Source organism: Serinus canaria, chromosome 24, assembly GCF_022539315.1.
Source record: "Serinus canaria isolate serCan28SL12 chromosome 24, serCan2020, whole genome shotgun sequence".
NCBI lineage: Eukaryota > Metazoa > Chordata > Aves > Passeriformes > Fringillidae > Serinus > Serinus canaria.
In genome coordinates this window covers 4418973-4433770 of record NC_066337.1, presented here as the reverse complement: position 1 = coordinate 4433770, position 14798 = coordinate 4418973, and the positions used below count along the sequence as shown (strand labels likewise).

At 48.1% G+C, this 14798-nt stretch overlaps 1 long non-coding RNA gene across 3 annotated transcripts in view; it reads right to left on the bottom strand.

The window, feature by feature from the left end:
- LOC115484460 (uncharacterized) overlaps window positions 1-14798 on the bottom strand; it is a 133836-nt gene that overhangs the window by 114464 nt on the left and 4574 nt on the right. For all 3 annotated transcript variants that reach the window (XR_007779499.1, XR_007779498.1, XR_007779497.1), the window contains exon 2: window positions 14075-14133. This is a non-coding gene — a long non-coding RNA (uncharacterized LOC115484460). The remainder of the gene's footprint in view (window positions 1-14074; window positions 14134-14798) is intronic.

Below are 14798 nucleotides of genomic sequence, written 5' to 3'. Positions count from 1 at the left end.
TAAAGGTTTTAAGCTTGCTGGCTCTTGCCAGCGTTTTGCAGAGGGGCTACAGAAGGAAGATGGACAAAAATCTCCCACATTTGACCATTCTGCACTCTGGACACACCAGGAGTTTCCTTGCAGGAGTTAAAACACCTCCCTAAACTCCCACTTCCACCCCTGCTGTGCCAGCTTTGAGAGAGTGCAAGGGCCACATTTTTAGAGAGTAGAATTTGGCCCAGATCCCCCGGCTCCATTGTTTTCACTGGCACTGGGGTAAGTCACACCAGATGAGGATATTGCTCGGAAAAGATTTTCCTTTCAAACAAACACACAAACAAAACCATGTTCAGACAAGAGCAGGGATTTTGAAGCTGCATTCCTGTCTCCAGAAACTTCCAACGACTGGCGGTAGTCTGTGCTTCACCAAGCCACAAATTTGTAACGCTTTAATCTTTCCATGTAAGTCAGTTCCTCTCCTCCCTTAATTGTTTTTGTTGCTCTTCTCTGAATTCCGTCCAATTTACCACACAGTGCAGACTCCATTACATCCAAAGGCCAGAAGGATGGTGTACAGAAGCTCATTTTCCAACTCTATGACCTCAGTTCTTGGGAGGATTTCAGAGCCCAGACACCAGGCTATAAATGAAGAATGTGAGCCCCTATAGCTGGGTAATTTAAATGCATTTTCTGTGAATAAATCTACTCGGTACTTTCTTGATCTGTACAATCTTCTGCCATAGGGGCCTAACATAAAAATACTTCAAAGGCTCCAACAAATTCCCTCAAGATGTGATCTTCAGCATTTCAAAAGCTGAAAGACATAGACAAGGTTTAAAGTGATCATGATATATTTTCAAGGTAACACTCTTCAGCAACTCCTGTTCTCCCTTTTCTTGGAAGTGAAATTCTATCACCCCTCTCTATACAGATCTTTTTCACTTATTGACTCGCTTATGAGCAAGGCAAAGATGAAGTGAATTTGACTTTTGGTTAGGGTTTATTAGACCTCATTACCTTTAAATGAAGCACAGCAATGCTTCCTTCCTTCCAATACCTACTAGACAGGGCCAAGTGGAAATCCTGCAGCCACAGACCCCTCACCACTTCCCTCTTGCAGCACTAGGAAAGTTTAAATTTGGATTCAAGTTTCAGCCTCCATCTCCCTCCCCGTTTCAAGCTGAAACACGACCCTGTGTAGCTACACTCCAGTGAAAGATTATTTTTATGTCACACCTCAGCCCCATCTCTGATATTAATTATACACTTCGAGCCTGAAGTCAAAAGAGATTTTAAAACTGGTGCTCTGGGCTGAAACCAAGATTCCTCCTGCCTGCCTTCCAAGCAGTTCCACAACAACCTCCCCGAGACTGCAGCATATTTAATGAGAATGCAGCTGATCAATTGCAGCCCGCCTTGCACGGGTAACTCAATCAACAAACTACTAATGACTCCAGCATGTTACAGCTTTTTTGGCTAATGAGAACCGCATTGACCAGATTTTTCCCCTTCTCCCAGGATCAAACAGGCCAATATGGAACGAGTTCTGCTCCAACTGTAACTTTAGCCTGCAAGCCAAACTCTGCCCAGCCAGGGGACAAAGCCTGAGTGTCATTAGGGAGCAAAAGGAGCCCCCAGAGCCCTGGGCCAGCCCTTCCCAAGGATGTGTCTGGCTGGTGAAACCAAACTCCTGAGAAAGGCAGAGCTCCCACCTTGGTGCATTTGGAGGCAGAAAAGCCTTTTGTTCCTGCACCACCCCACTCCTCCTCCTCCTCCTCCTCCTCCCTGCTTTCTGCTGCAGGGTAATTTGTAGCAGGTGAGAAGTAAATACCTTCTGCTTCCTCTCTCTTTCACTTTTGTTGCTGCAATTTACCTCCATTTTTTTCTCTGCCTCCTCCTTCCAAGCAGAAGTGAATTGACCTCGTGAAGGAATTCAGGGGTGTACAGAGATCACAGAGTGAAAAAATGGGAGCCTTGCACCTCTTCATCACCAACAGGGACCATTTCCCACATGGGAATCCAACCTTGGGCAGTATTTATTGCAGAGCTTGAGGTGGGAAACAGCTCCTGGGGTGTTCCTGCCTGTTTCCATCCACTGTCAAACAAAGATTTGCTCCCATGGAAGGAATTCCAGTGACTCCAGTCACCTTTGGAGCAACACTTTGTTTCTTTACCAAATAAACCTTTTCTGATGCACAAACCTGCCCGTTTCTGAAGCAGGTTTTCCCTCCTGTACCCTGGAGGAAACACAATGCTCCAGTCTGACCAACTCCTCTCCATCAGGAGCAGAAAGAAAGAAAGAAAAGGAAAGAAAAAGAGAGGAAGAGAAGAAGAGAAGAAGAGGAGAAGAAGAGAAGAGGAGAGAAAAAGAACTAAAGAGAGAAATAAAGAACTAAAGAGATAAGAAAGAGAGAAAGAGAGAAATAACAGAGAGAAAGACAGAACGAGAGGAGCGAGAAAGAAGAGAGATGAGAGAGAGAACGAAAGAAGAAGGAAGGAAGAACAGTGAAGAAGGAAGTAAGAAGACAGAGACAGGAAGAAAGGAAGACAGGACTAAAGGAAGAAAGAAGAAAGGAAGAAAGCCGACGAAGAAGAACGAAAGAAGAAAGAAGAAAGAAAGAACGAAAGAAAGAAAGAAAGAAAGAAAGAAAGAAAGAAAAGAAGAAATCTCCATCAGCAGATTTTTGGCTGCACCCTCGTTTTGCTGGGTGAGCTCCTTGCCCCAGTCCTCCTCTCCCCTCTGTCAGACAGGGATAACACAGAAGGTTTGGTCCTCTAGGAATCAAAACTGCTACAGCAAAACCCAACCCAGGCATTATTTTGCTTCTGATGTCGCTCTGCCATCCTTGACTGCCACAAAACTGAGCAAAAAGTGGAGAGAAGGAGCAATTAGGGCTGGAGAATCAACTGGAAACATCAATCCAGATTTATCTTTTCAGCCTAAGCTCATTTTTGCTGGGATCACTCTGAGCAGAAGTCATGGAGGATGCACAGAGTGCATCACTGGGGACTGCTCCTTCCTCTTCAAGAGCAGCTCCTGCACAGTTCCCTCCACTTCTAAAGGTTAAAATATTAAATATCAGCCAAGGGGTGGTGGGGGCCCACACTTGACTTCATTCCTCCCTTCACCATGTCCTGGGATCAGGAATTCAGGCACGGAACAACCTCCCTGGGCTGGGAGCTCCCCACCTCGGGCTGCCCTGCTCCTGCAGGCTCTGCTCTGCCCACAGCTCCACCAGCTTGCTCCTGCCTTAGCCCTGGGATTCAGCCTTCCCAGCTTCACCTGCAGCTCCTCACACACTTCCTCCTCCCTCTGATCTCAGCTTTCACCCTACAATACCAAAACCCTTTTTTCCCCTTTTCCTACCCCAGTTTTCAGATCTCCTGTACCAACATCCTCTCCCAAGATCCACAGATCTCTCTGCTGCAGGCACCTGTCCTGATAAAGGATTTTTAAATTCATTTTTAATTCTGAAGGGCCTAATTTTTAACAGTCCACCATCCTCTTCTTGCACAAATTCAGCTTTTCAAGAAGAATTCCAGTGACTTGTGAGCTGGAGCTCCAAATCCACCAGAAATGGATGCTGAGAGCCCTGCACAAAAACTGATCATGTTTACCTCCTCCAAACGCTAAAATTTTACACAGAAAAATTCAGAATTAGGTCAAAAAGGGTGAGATTTAAGCCCATTCTTTGTCCACTGCAAGCAGATAATCATTAAGAGAATCATTGATGTTGGAAAAGCCCTTGGAGTCCAATTAATGCCTTGTGCAGGCTGGCCTGGAACAGAGGCTGGAGAAGTTACAGAATAAAGCAGGGATTTATTGAAAGGATCTCCTGCATGGATGCACCTTGGGCAGCACCAGAGCCCAGCCAGGGCTGCACCAAAGGTGAACCAAAATGGTCCCAAAATGAACCCAGGATGAACCAAAATGGTCCCGAAATGAACCCATGAACCAAAATGTCCAAAGCCCAGGATGAACCAAAATGGTCCCAAAATGAACCCAGGATGAACCAAAATGGTCCCAAAATGACCCAGGATGACCCAAAATGGCCCCAAAATGACCCCAGGATGAACCAAAATGGTCCCAAAATGGACCCAAGATGATCCAAAATGGCCCCAAAATGCCCGAGCGCTCCCGGGGTCTCTCCCTGGGATCAGCTCTGCTCCATTTGCCCCTTGCAGTTCATTGTCCCAGCCCAGCTTTAGCCCAGCCAGTCCCAGCCTTGTTTTTCTCTCTCCAGCCCACGGGGTTTGTGCTCCTGGGCTGAGATTTGGATCATTTGTCCTTGGTGCCCAGCTGGAGCAGGAATTGTTTTGTCTCCCTGCTCTGTGCACAGAGCTCACCATGCCCTGATGGGAACCCAGACCCTCACACTAAAGCAGCACAGAGCCTGAAATACAGAAATCCAAAACTTAAGTCATCCCAACCCTTAACCCAGGTAGGAGCCATTCCCTCCCAGCCTGGTTTAGGAGATGTCAAAGTCACTTTTTTTCTCCTGGCCATCCAGAAGCCAGGCCTTGAAATACAGCTCTGGCAGCTCCTATGGAAAGTAAACTCAAGTTACAGCAAAAATAACATTCCCAATGCTCTGGGTTCTCATTTGTAAATGGACCAGGGCTTCAGCACAGCCAGGTTTTGGTGCTACTTCCTCAGATTGCTTCTAGGTTCATTAAGCTCCAACTTCAGGAAGAAAATGGGAGCATTTGATTTATGGGTGTGGGGGAAGAAGGATGAAATGAGCAATAAATCTCCCACCAGTGGTGTTCCTCCAGCTCTCTGCCAGCCAGAGCGAGGAGCTGCCAGTCTCCAGCCCAGCATTAACACCTGGTGGCCAGGGAAAAACCATCCCCCTGTTCTGTGCCTCAGTTTCCCTGGTCAGAATAAGGTGATGCCAACTGTGAGGCTGAATTCTGTGACATTTAAATAGGAAGCTGCTGACTTGGAATGGGGTATTTGTGGCTTCTGAAGCAAATATGAGAAAATGAATGGATTTTCTGCCTGGGTTTTTTTGCCTCTTTTTATTGCCTTCAAGGAGCACAGAGGAATGACCAGGAGGTTTTCTGGACAGATCAATGAAAGTAACACCCAACAAATGACCTTTCCTCAGTGTCTCATAAGTACCTGTCAACTTCAGGAGTGCCACCACCCTTGAATGGAGAGATTTAAAGCCAGACTATTCATTAGAGAGCAAACTATTATTCCAGAGGTTTAAATGAATTGGCCAGTGGCCAGCCCTCCTCACTGCTTGGGGACTACTGGGAAAAGGGAAAGTGGGTTTGCAACAAAAAGCAAAAAAAAAAAATAGGATTTAAAGAGCAACAAGAACCAGGCTGTGATGGTCTGACACCCTCAGAAGGTGGCAGAGGGGTAAGGAGATTTGAGCACCACCAGGGAACCACGAAAAGGAGTCTGTAAATAGCAGAGATGGCTCCTGTTTTATGGCAGCACTAAATCAACCTGCTGGGCTGGCTCTCAGCAATGGCATCCAGAGGTGAAGAGGTTTGGAGAGAGCCTCAAAACCCCAATTTCTGCTGTGGTAGAATCCACTCACTTGCCACGTGCAGTTCTGAATTAAAAGCTAAAGATCCTTCTCTGCTGTACTCAGATTTGCATTAAACCTCAAAGCAAGAGTTACAAACCTCACACAAAATTTTCTTACCCTGATGAGGAGCCCTGAGCTGGTTCTGGGTTTCTCTGCTCAGCAAATGCACCAGAATATTGCAATTAATTCTCCAGGAAAGCAGCAATTAAATGGAAGTGGGTTTTCCACCCAAGCTGCACCACAGCAGCAGCACAGGATTTCCCTGTGGGTTGGAGCTGGCTGCAGTGCTTGCTGACAGCCCTGGGGAAATGTTCCACCACAAATCCAGCCTGCAGCTCCTGCCCCACTGCTGCTGCTGAGGGTGGTCACCTTCACCAGGTCATGGGCTCTTCCAGGGACACCTTCCACTCTCCCAAGGTGCTCCAAGCCCTGTCCAGCCTGGCTTTGGATATTTGGGGTGTCCAGAACTTCTCTGGGCATCCCGGGCCAGGCCCTCACCACCCTCACCAGGAGCAGGATGTCTTATTCCTGAATGTCCAATCCCAGCCTATGCTCTGCCAGTTCCTTCTGGAAAGGAATTCCTGGCTGGGAGGGGGAGGAGGGCCTGGGATGGAATTCCCAGAGCAGCTGTGGCTGCCCCTGGATCCCTGGAAGTGCCCAACATCGGACACTGAAGATGCTGCCCCTTGTCCTGTCACCACCTGCCCTTGTGATGATGTGAGCCTAACACACACAAATCACCCACAAGATCCTCAGGCACTTGGATGACTGCTCCACACCTCCCAGAAAGTGTTGTTTTTTATATAAAACAACCTCTTTTTGCAAGGTTTGAAAGATGAAGCAGCTGCCATTACTTCCCCACGACATCCCCACTGACTTTCCCAGAACTCAGCCCAAATCTCCCAAAACACCTCCAAGCTGGTTTTGCTCCTCCACATTTAACTTGAATTAAAGCACAAACACAGAGAGTTCCCTGCCTTTCCATGCCCCATTCCCTTGCCACTGACACCCCAGCCAGATGTTCCTGCTGCAGGGATTTTGCACACACAAACCCAAATGTTTTTCAGGTGTGGGAGCCTCAGACCCCACCCTCCACATCCCCCGTGGTTGCCTCACCTGATTTTGGGCTCTGTCACCTCAGCACAGGTGTGCCACCAGCTCAGCTGCCAGGGGAACCTTCCCCTTTTGGTTTTCCAGAGGTTCCTACTCCATCCCACCACTCTTTTTATCTTGGATCCATTTAAAAACTCCTCTGCAGCCCCTTGGAGGAAGCTCGTGGTGAGTGGTGGTGCCCCAGAAGGAAGGCTGGACAGGACACACAGCCACACAGCCTCTCCACGTGCAAAAATAAGATTACACCCCACAGAGCTGGCCTCCAAAGCCCAGCTCTGCCACAGATAAGGCTCAGCATGCAAATCAAGCATTTTTCTTTAAAAAAAAAACCCCTCCCCAGCTGCTGAAGGTGCAAAAGGCAGAGTTTGAGGAGAAGCTTTTTTTTCCCATCACACTCTGCTCATGATGATTTAGCTGAGTGAGTGGATCCAGAATCTCTCAGAGTAAAACAGGTCAGGGAGGGAATGGGAAAAGATATTTCCGTTCTTCAAAGGCAGAAAAACAATTTTTTCATCTTTTTTCTGTTAAAGAAGATTACAACTGGTATGATTGCTGTTGGCAGCCTGTGTTTGACCCATCATTCTATAAAAATATAACCAACCCTCCATATATTGACTGTCAGGAATTTTCCCCCACGTGCTTTTTGTTCTCCTCCACCTACTTGATATGGAAAATTCACCGTACAGATCTGCATTTAAAGCCTCCTTGGCCTATTTCATCCCCAGACAGAGGAGATTAAAGGGAATAGAACAAAAGCCCAGCTCAGAACTCTGTCTGCTCACAGGATCCTGGGCTGGTTTGGGTTGGAAAGGACCTTAAAGCTCATCTCAAGCCTTGGGCAGGGACATCTTCCACCAGGCCAGGCTGTGCAAGCCCTGTCCAACGTGGCCTTGGATGCTTAGACTAGCCCAAACTCAGCATTAAAGTCCAGCTTAGCTGCTCCAGGTGCAGCCTGTGCTATGGGAAGTCCCTAAAACCCAGTTTGCCAGGAGCTGGGAGGACACAAAACCACATTTACAACGAGTTATTGCCTCTGAGCCCTGCCAGGGAGCCCTCTGCTCTGCTGCCATCTCACCCAGCGTGCCACCCCGAGCCTCTCAGCTGCCCCAGGGCTCTGCTTTCTCCATCACCAGGGCAAAACCCCTCCAAACTCCCTCCTCAGGCCCCTCCTCTCGTGCAGAGCACCCCCAGCTCTTGCCCACACAGGGATTTCCTCGGGATTTTTGTTGGTGACAAGACCTTGGCCCAGGATGGAAAATCCAGATGAACGCAGCCAAAGCCCCGTGCAGCTCCCTCCTGGCTGCTTTAAGTTTAACTTTCCCTGTTTACCTTTTAATTTAATGTATTCTTTTGATCTCTCTTCCTCTCCTTTCTCTTGTCTCCCCGAGTTTGCTGACACAGGAGAAGCATGACAGGCTCAGACAGGCCTAACCTACATTTCCCTTTTCTCTGGTTCATGTGAACGCTCCCACTCTCCTTCCCAGCATTTGAAAGCACATCCCAAGGATCATTACCATGATATTTCCAGTCCCCTGTGAAGTAATTCCCCCACTGACAGCTGAGGCAACTCAGACACACACAGAGCTCTTAAATTACTTGCCCCCCAAAAGGGGAAATAAAACCCACCAGGCTCCTGCTTTTCTTGGTCCCAATCCCTATAAAATTCCCATTTCTCAACCCACCACAGGTTTGGGAAGTGCCCCCACTGCCAAGGAGAGGAACAGCAGAATTGAAGGTGTCCAGCACAGGGGGTGGAGTGCAGCTGAGGAGCTCAGGGGACCCTGCAGGCTGTGCTGGCACCTGGGAGCTGCAGAGGGACTGGGGACAAGGCAGGGAGGGACAGGACACAAGGAAGGGCTTCAAACTGACAGAGGAGAGGTTTGGGTGGGAGTTTGGGCAGGAATTCCTGGCTGGGAGGGTGGGGAGACCCTGGGATGTAATTCCCAGAGGGGCTGTGGCTGCCCCTGGATCCCTGGCAGTGCCCAAGGCCAGGCTGGAGCACCCTGGGACAGTGGGAGGGGTGGGACCCATGGTGGGTCTGGCTGGGCTTTGAGGTCCCTCAAACCCAAAGCATTCCAGGATTCCATGTTTAGATGGGATTTGGGGAAGAAATCTTGGGAGAGGGTTAGGCTTAGGGTTAGAGTTGGGTTAGGGTTAGGGTTAGAGTTGGGTTAGGGTTAGGGTTGGTTAGGTTGGGTTAGGGTTAGGGGGTTAGGGTTGGGTAGGGTAGAGTTGGTAGGAGGTTCGCAGAGTTAGGGCGTTAGAGTTAGGGAGGTTAGAGCAGAGTTAGGGTTGGAGTCGGGTTAGGGTTGGGTTAGGGTTAGGGTTAGAGTTGGGTTAGGATTAGGGTTAGGGTTTGGGTTAGGTGGGATTTTGGACAGGAATTCCTGTCTGGGAAGGTGGAGGGACCCTGGGATGGAATTCCCAGAGGGGCTGTGGCTGCCCCTGGATCCCTGGCAGTGCCCAAGGCCAGGCTGGAGCACCCTGGGACAGTGGGAGGGGTCCCTGCCCATGGCACTGGGGAGCTTTGAGGTCCCTCCCAACCCCTCCTGCCATTCCATGGAATTTATTTCCTCCCCACCATGGATGTCCCTCAGCCAAGCTGTTTTCCCTCCTTGGATGGGATAATCAGTGCTAAGCCACTTGACAGAAATCAGATTCCCAGTTATGACACCAACTAAAATCCCATCACTCCCTCCAGGGCACAGAATAAACCCCAGCAATTACAAATGTGAACTTTCAAAAGCAAGATTAAAATTAGACTAAAATTATCTGAATTCAGATATTGACACCTTTGGGGTTCAGATTCTCAAGGATGTTCTCTGCAACACTTTTTTTTTTTCCTTGTGAAAGCTGAAATTAGCACATTATCTTGGAGTCTGAAAGGCAAAAAAACCCAAGCAGTGCAAGGAAAGAATGATAAAATCAAAAGTGGACTTTGAGCACCTGCACCAGAGCACTCAAGATAACCAAACTATATTAATTAATTTTTGAGTTGAGTTAGTTGAGAGCTGCTTAAAACCCGTTTACACTTCACAACCAGAGTGGCTTCAGTTTGGTCTCACTAAATTTAGTTCAGAACCAAATCAAATTTACACAAAATCTCTTCCACCAAGACCAAGAGCGACCACAAAGGGGCTCAGTGCCCCCCAATGCACTTCACCTGTGCATCCCCACTTCCATCAAAATGAACTTCTGCCCACCCCAGAGCAGACAATCCCACAGCTCTTTCCACCTGGAGGTGCAATAATTCTCCTTTTCCAGCTCAGCTTTGCCTCTGCTCTCATGTGGAATTATCTCCAAGGCAGCAACAGCCACAGCACCCCAGAAAGAAATCAATGCTGCCTTTGCTGCCAGCCCTGAATGCATGGATTGCATGATCAGCCTCCCAGAACAGGCATTTGGGACTGCACATCTGGGCACCACATGAGAGGCCACCTCAGCTATTAAATTATTTTGCAACCATCCCTCTCAGACCCAGCTCTGGGTATTTTTTTTCCTTTGTTTTGCTACCAAAATTAAAAAAAAAAAAAAAAAAAAAAAAAGAGAGTGTTTTTTTTTAGTTGGTAAGATGTTAATTAATAAAATTTCAGCTGCATTAATGGGATGATTTCCAGTCCTAAAATCCCCCTCTAGACTCAGGCACCTTACCCAGAGGATTTTGGGGTGCTGGTGCTCTCTGTTCCTGCCATCAGCCCTGGGACTGGTTTCTCCCCTCTCTGACTCCCAGCTGCTTCTGGGCACTCCAACACCTTTCTAGGACACCCAGAAAAAGAGAAAAAAACCCCAAAACCTCCAGAAGAGCAAGGAAAGATGAAGTGGATTCAGTGGTGGCAGCTCTGAGGGGCTAAAGGAGGAGAATTCCCACGGCACAGCAGCTCCTCAGAGGGACCTGCACCCACTGAGGGTGGGGAGCATCTCAGTGATTCTGTTCTCCCTTCCTTTAATTTCCAAACCTGCCCAGTGCCTGCAGGGAGAAAATATCAATGAAATGATGTGGAGATGAAACTGAGTCCCAGCAGGAGGCAAAAAGGCCAGAGCAGGAATTTTCCCCCTGTCCCACCCCAGCCCCTGCAGCAAGAACTGGAACCTCTGCCAGAGGCTGGATTTCAGGGAGGGAATCACAAAATCCCCAAATCCACCACGATGGCACCCATGGATGCAAACATCAGCTCAGGAGCAAACATCATTCAGAAGCACAAAAGGATTTTGGTGGAGGTGGAAAAACCCCTGAGAGCTTCAGGCTCCCTCCAGCTTGGGAGCTGCCCCTTGTTTTCCACTTCAACTAAAACATTTCCTCGAGGAAAAATCAGGGAAATGACATTTGGGGCAACGTTTCTGCAGTGAAATGTTCCCAAACCCCCCTGGGGTGGGTTCTGGCCAGGACTGGAGTTTCAGACAGGGGCTGAAGCCCTGGGCTGGTGCCACGTGTCAGATCAGGATTCACATTTCTCCCTCTTTCTTCCAGGTTTGCCTTGGAAGCCCCAACAATCACTCAGGGGAGCACCCAGGGTGTTTTCTGTGCTCTCACCCCTCCCTCCCTCTGTTTCAGGAGAGTGCAATGCCCTGCAAGGGTCAGATCTTGGATTTATTGCTGCTGGGGGCCAAGGAAAAAGAGTGAGCCCCATAAACACAGAGATGCCAAGGAGGCTGCAGCTGGAATGCCCAGCCCTGGCTGCTTTGTTCCCTGGAATAATCAATAGATTGCCAGAGATGATTTAAAGAAAGTGGAGGTGCCAAAAATACCATTTAATTTCTTATTCTATCCCTGTGCCCCTCCCATAAATCCTAAATCTTTTTATTCACATTTCTACTCTGATTTGACACCTCCTGTTCTGCTTGTTCCCCTCCACAGGTGCTACCAAAATATTTCACAAAAATATTTTGGGAAAAAAACAATTTGTGAAATAATATTGCACAAAAAATCTTGGGGGTAAGAAAACCAAACTTTTATGGCTGTGGCACATGGACCCACTGGAACCCAAACCCCACAGAAAATAACCAGATTTATTTGCAAAATTTAAATTCTGTTTGGCACACAGGCTCCACAAATGTGGCTCCACGGGCCAGGGAGGTTGAATTTTCACTAAATTCAGCTATCCCAGGCTAATTTAGTGCTTTCCGTAGCAGCAGCTCCCAGAAAATCACCTGGAAATTAAATCTACCCAGGTCCAGAGTGCTCTGCATTCCTCTGAATCCTGGCTTTCCCTGCTGGCCCCACTGCCCTGCCCCACAGCAGAAACCCCAGGGCAGCTGCTCCTGCTCAGCCCTTCTGCAGGATGAGCCCTGAATTCCCAGGGAAGGCAGTAAATTGGAATTATGCAAACTCCTGTGTCATAAAGCCCCCCCTGTGCTGCAGAACCCTGAGCTGAGCAGCCTCAACTGCAGGAAACCACCCCAAACCATCACCCTCATCACAGGATGACCAAAACCCCAAAACCTCCCCCAAAAACTCCCCCAGGGTGGGAGGAGGGGGCCTGGAAATCCCTGCAGCCCAAGGACTCACTGCCAGCCCAAGGTTCCCAGCAGAGCTCAGCTTTCCTCCAAGGGAACTCAGGAGCAGCAGGTTTTTCCCAGGGAAGTGGATTTAGGATTTAGGATTCCCTAAATCCAGTTACTGATGAGCTGTGTGGGGCAGGAGGCAAAGGCTGCAGGGCAGGAGAGAAAACCCCACTGTGAGAGGGGCCAGCAGCTTCAGCTCAGGACTTGCAGTGTTTAAACCTCATTTAAACTTGTTTTTCAATCTATAAAAGCTGAGCAGGAAAGTAAATGTGCTACGACATAAAATAAATTAAATTTTAAAAAATAATCCCTCAGCCTGCCCGCCAAAATGAGTTTCCAGCACAAACCAAAACCTTTTGCCCATCCACACACAAATTTCCAGGGCTCAGCTCCAGAAACACTGCCAGGCCATCCAGGTGAGGCTTTTGCATTCAGGTTCACAAACTAAGATGTCATTGTAAGTGCTTTAGAAGCCCAGCAAATCTTCACAGCCATGCCAGCGTGTGTGACCAAAGGGATTACCCACCATGGCTCACCTGATTAGTTATACAAATGCCTGCCCTTTATTTCTGTTTTTTTTTTTTTTCCCTTTTTTTTTTCCTTTTTTTTTTCTTTCTTTCCCCCTTTTTAATCCGAGGCCGTGCAGAGTGCCAGGCAGGAGAATGGGCTGTGTGCTGGAATGTCTGAGGGCTGCAGCCTTGGGATTTATATTCCATGCTGAATTCATTGTTCTCCCTCCTACCCCTGCTGCCCTCCAAACCACGCTGCAGCCATGACAGAAATAAATGAGCCCGAGGTACAGGTCACACCTTCAAGGGCAGGCAGAACTCTGGGTAAAATCAATAGAGGAGAGGGGAGTCTCGACCAGCTGAAGCAGAAAGAATGACACATTGAGGGCTTTACACATCCCCAGACAAAGGCACTGGGGAGAAACCCCGGTCCCTGCTGCCTGGGGAACACAAAGCTCGTTTTTCCAGCCACCTGAACCCCCAGAGCAGCTCAGAAAAGCCCCATTGCTATGGGGAATTTGCATCTCGATGCAGAAAGTTCCATTTCTTTGCACCTCTGCCCTGAAGGGGATTCAGATGCTGAACTCTGGCCCAGGTTGCAACTCTGAAACCTTTTTTTTTTGCAGAGAGCTGAATCTGCACTGAACTCCTGCTTAAATTTTGCAGCACTCCCCAACCCCTCAAGGAGTTTTCCCAACCCCAAAAACCTGCCCTGAACTTTGGTGAGCTCCACGAGGCACCAACAGCCACTGAAATACGTGTGGCATTCATTATTTTCATTTGTGATTTGAAAGCAATGGATAACACATCCCAAATCATGGAGAGCCTCAAACTCAGCCTCCAGAATTTCTGAATGCCAGCTCCTGTGAAACCAGGAGATGGAGACTGAGCAGGGTTTGGCTTTGGGAAGATTGATGCAGGAGTCAAGTGGGTTTTGCTGATGTCCCCATGGTGAGTTAATATCAACTCTCAGAGTGAGCCTCACAACCTGTTCAGACACTTCACAGATCCCACGGGGCTCCCACCTGCCTTGCCAGGCTCCTAAAAGCTTTAAAGGCTGATTTAAGCTCCCACAATACTTCTAAAAATAGGAGTTAAACTTCTCAGTCCCGCAGGAGTTCCTGGAATTGCTGCCCAGGAGGTTTCTCAACAGACAGAGCTAAAAGCTTTTCTCCTCTCCTGTCCCTCCCAGACTTCTCCAGAGACAACTTTGGCCCAAATGCAGCTGGATCTAAACCCAAATGAACCCTGATTTTCTGCAAAGCCAGCAGAAAAAGGTCAAATAAATAACTTTCCCCTGACCTCCTTGTTTGTTTGCTTTTTATAAAAAAAAACCCCACACAACATCAACACTTGTCTTGTGCTTTGATCTCGTGTCAGACTCACACTTCCACCCATGGCAAGAGAAATTCTGTTTGTACTTACATTTGTGGAGCCAAAGAGAATTGTTTCCATTCCCATTGGAATTGTTTCCATTTTGCTACCTGCAAAAAGGAAAAGAGGAATTCACCATCAACACCAGGAATTGTTTCCATTTCCATTGCTGCCTGCAAAAAGGAAAAGAGGAATTCACCATGAACACCAGGAATTGTTTCCATTTCCATTGCTGCCTGCAAAAAGGAAAAGAGGAATTCACCATGAACAGCAGGAATTGTTTCCATTTCCATTGCTGCCTGCAAAAAGGAGGCAGGAATTCACCATGAACACCAGGAATTGTTTCCATTTCCATTGCTGCCTGCAAAAAGGAGGCAGGAATTCACCATGAACAGCAGGAATTGTTTCCATTTCCATTGCTACCTGCAAAAAGGAGGCAGGAATTCACCATCAACAGCAGGAATTGTTTCCATTTCCACTGCTGCCTGCAAAAAGGAGGCAGGAATTCACCATGAACAGCAGGAATTGTTTCCATTTCCATTGCTGCCTGCAAAAAGGAGGCAGGAATTCACCATGAACAGCAGGAATTGTTTTCTGCCCCATGTCCCAAATGATGCAGCAACACCTGCAGCACCTCGCTGCCTTTGAGGAGAAATTGGGGTAAATTCAACAGCTTGGGGGAAAAGGTTTTCTTTTGAACCTGTAAAGAGGTTTTATTTTGAACTTTTCCAACTCCTCCACGGCTCATTCCCTGCAGCAACTTCCACGTGCTCCT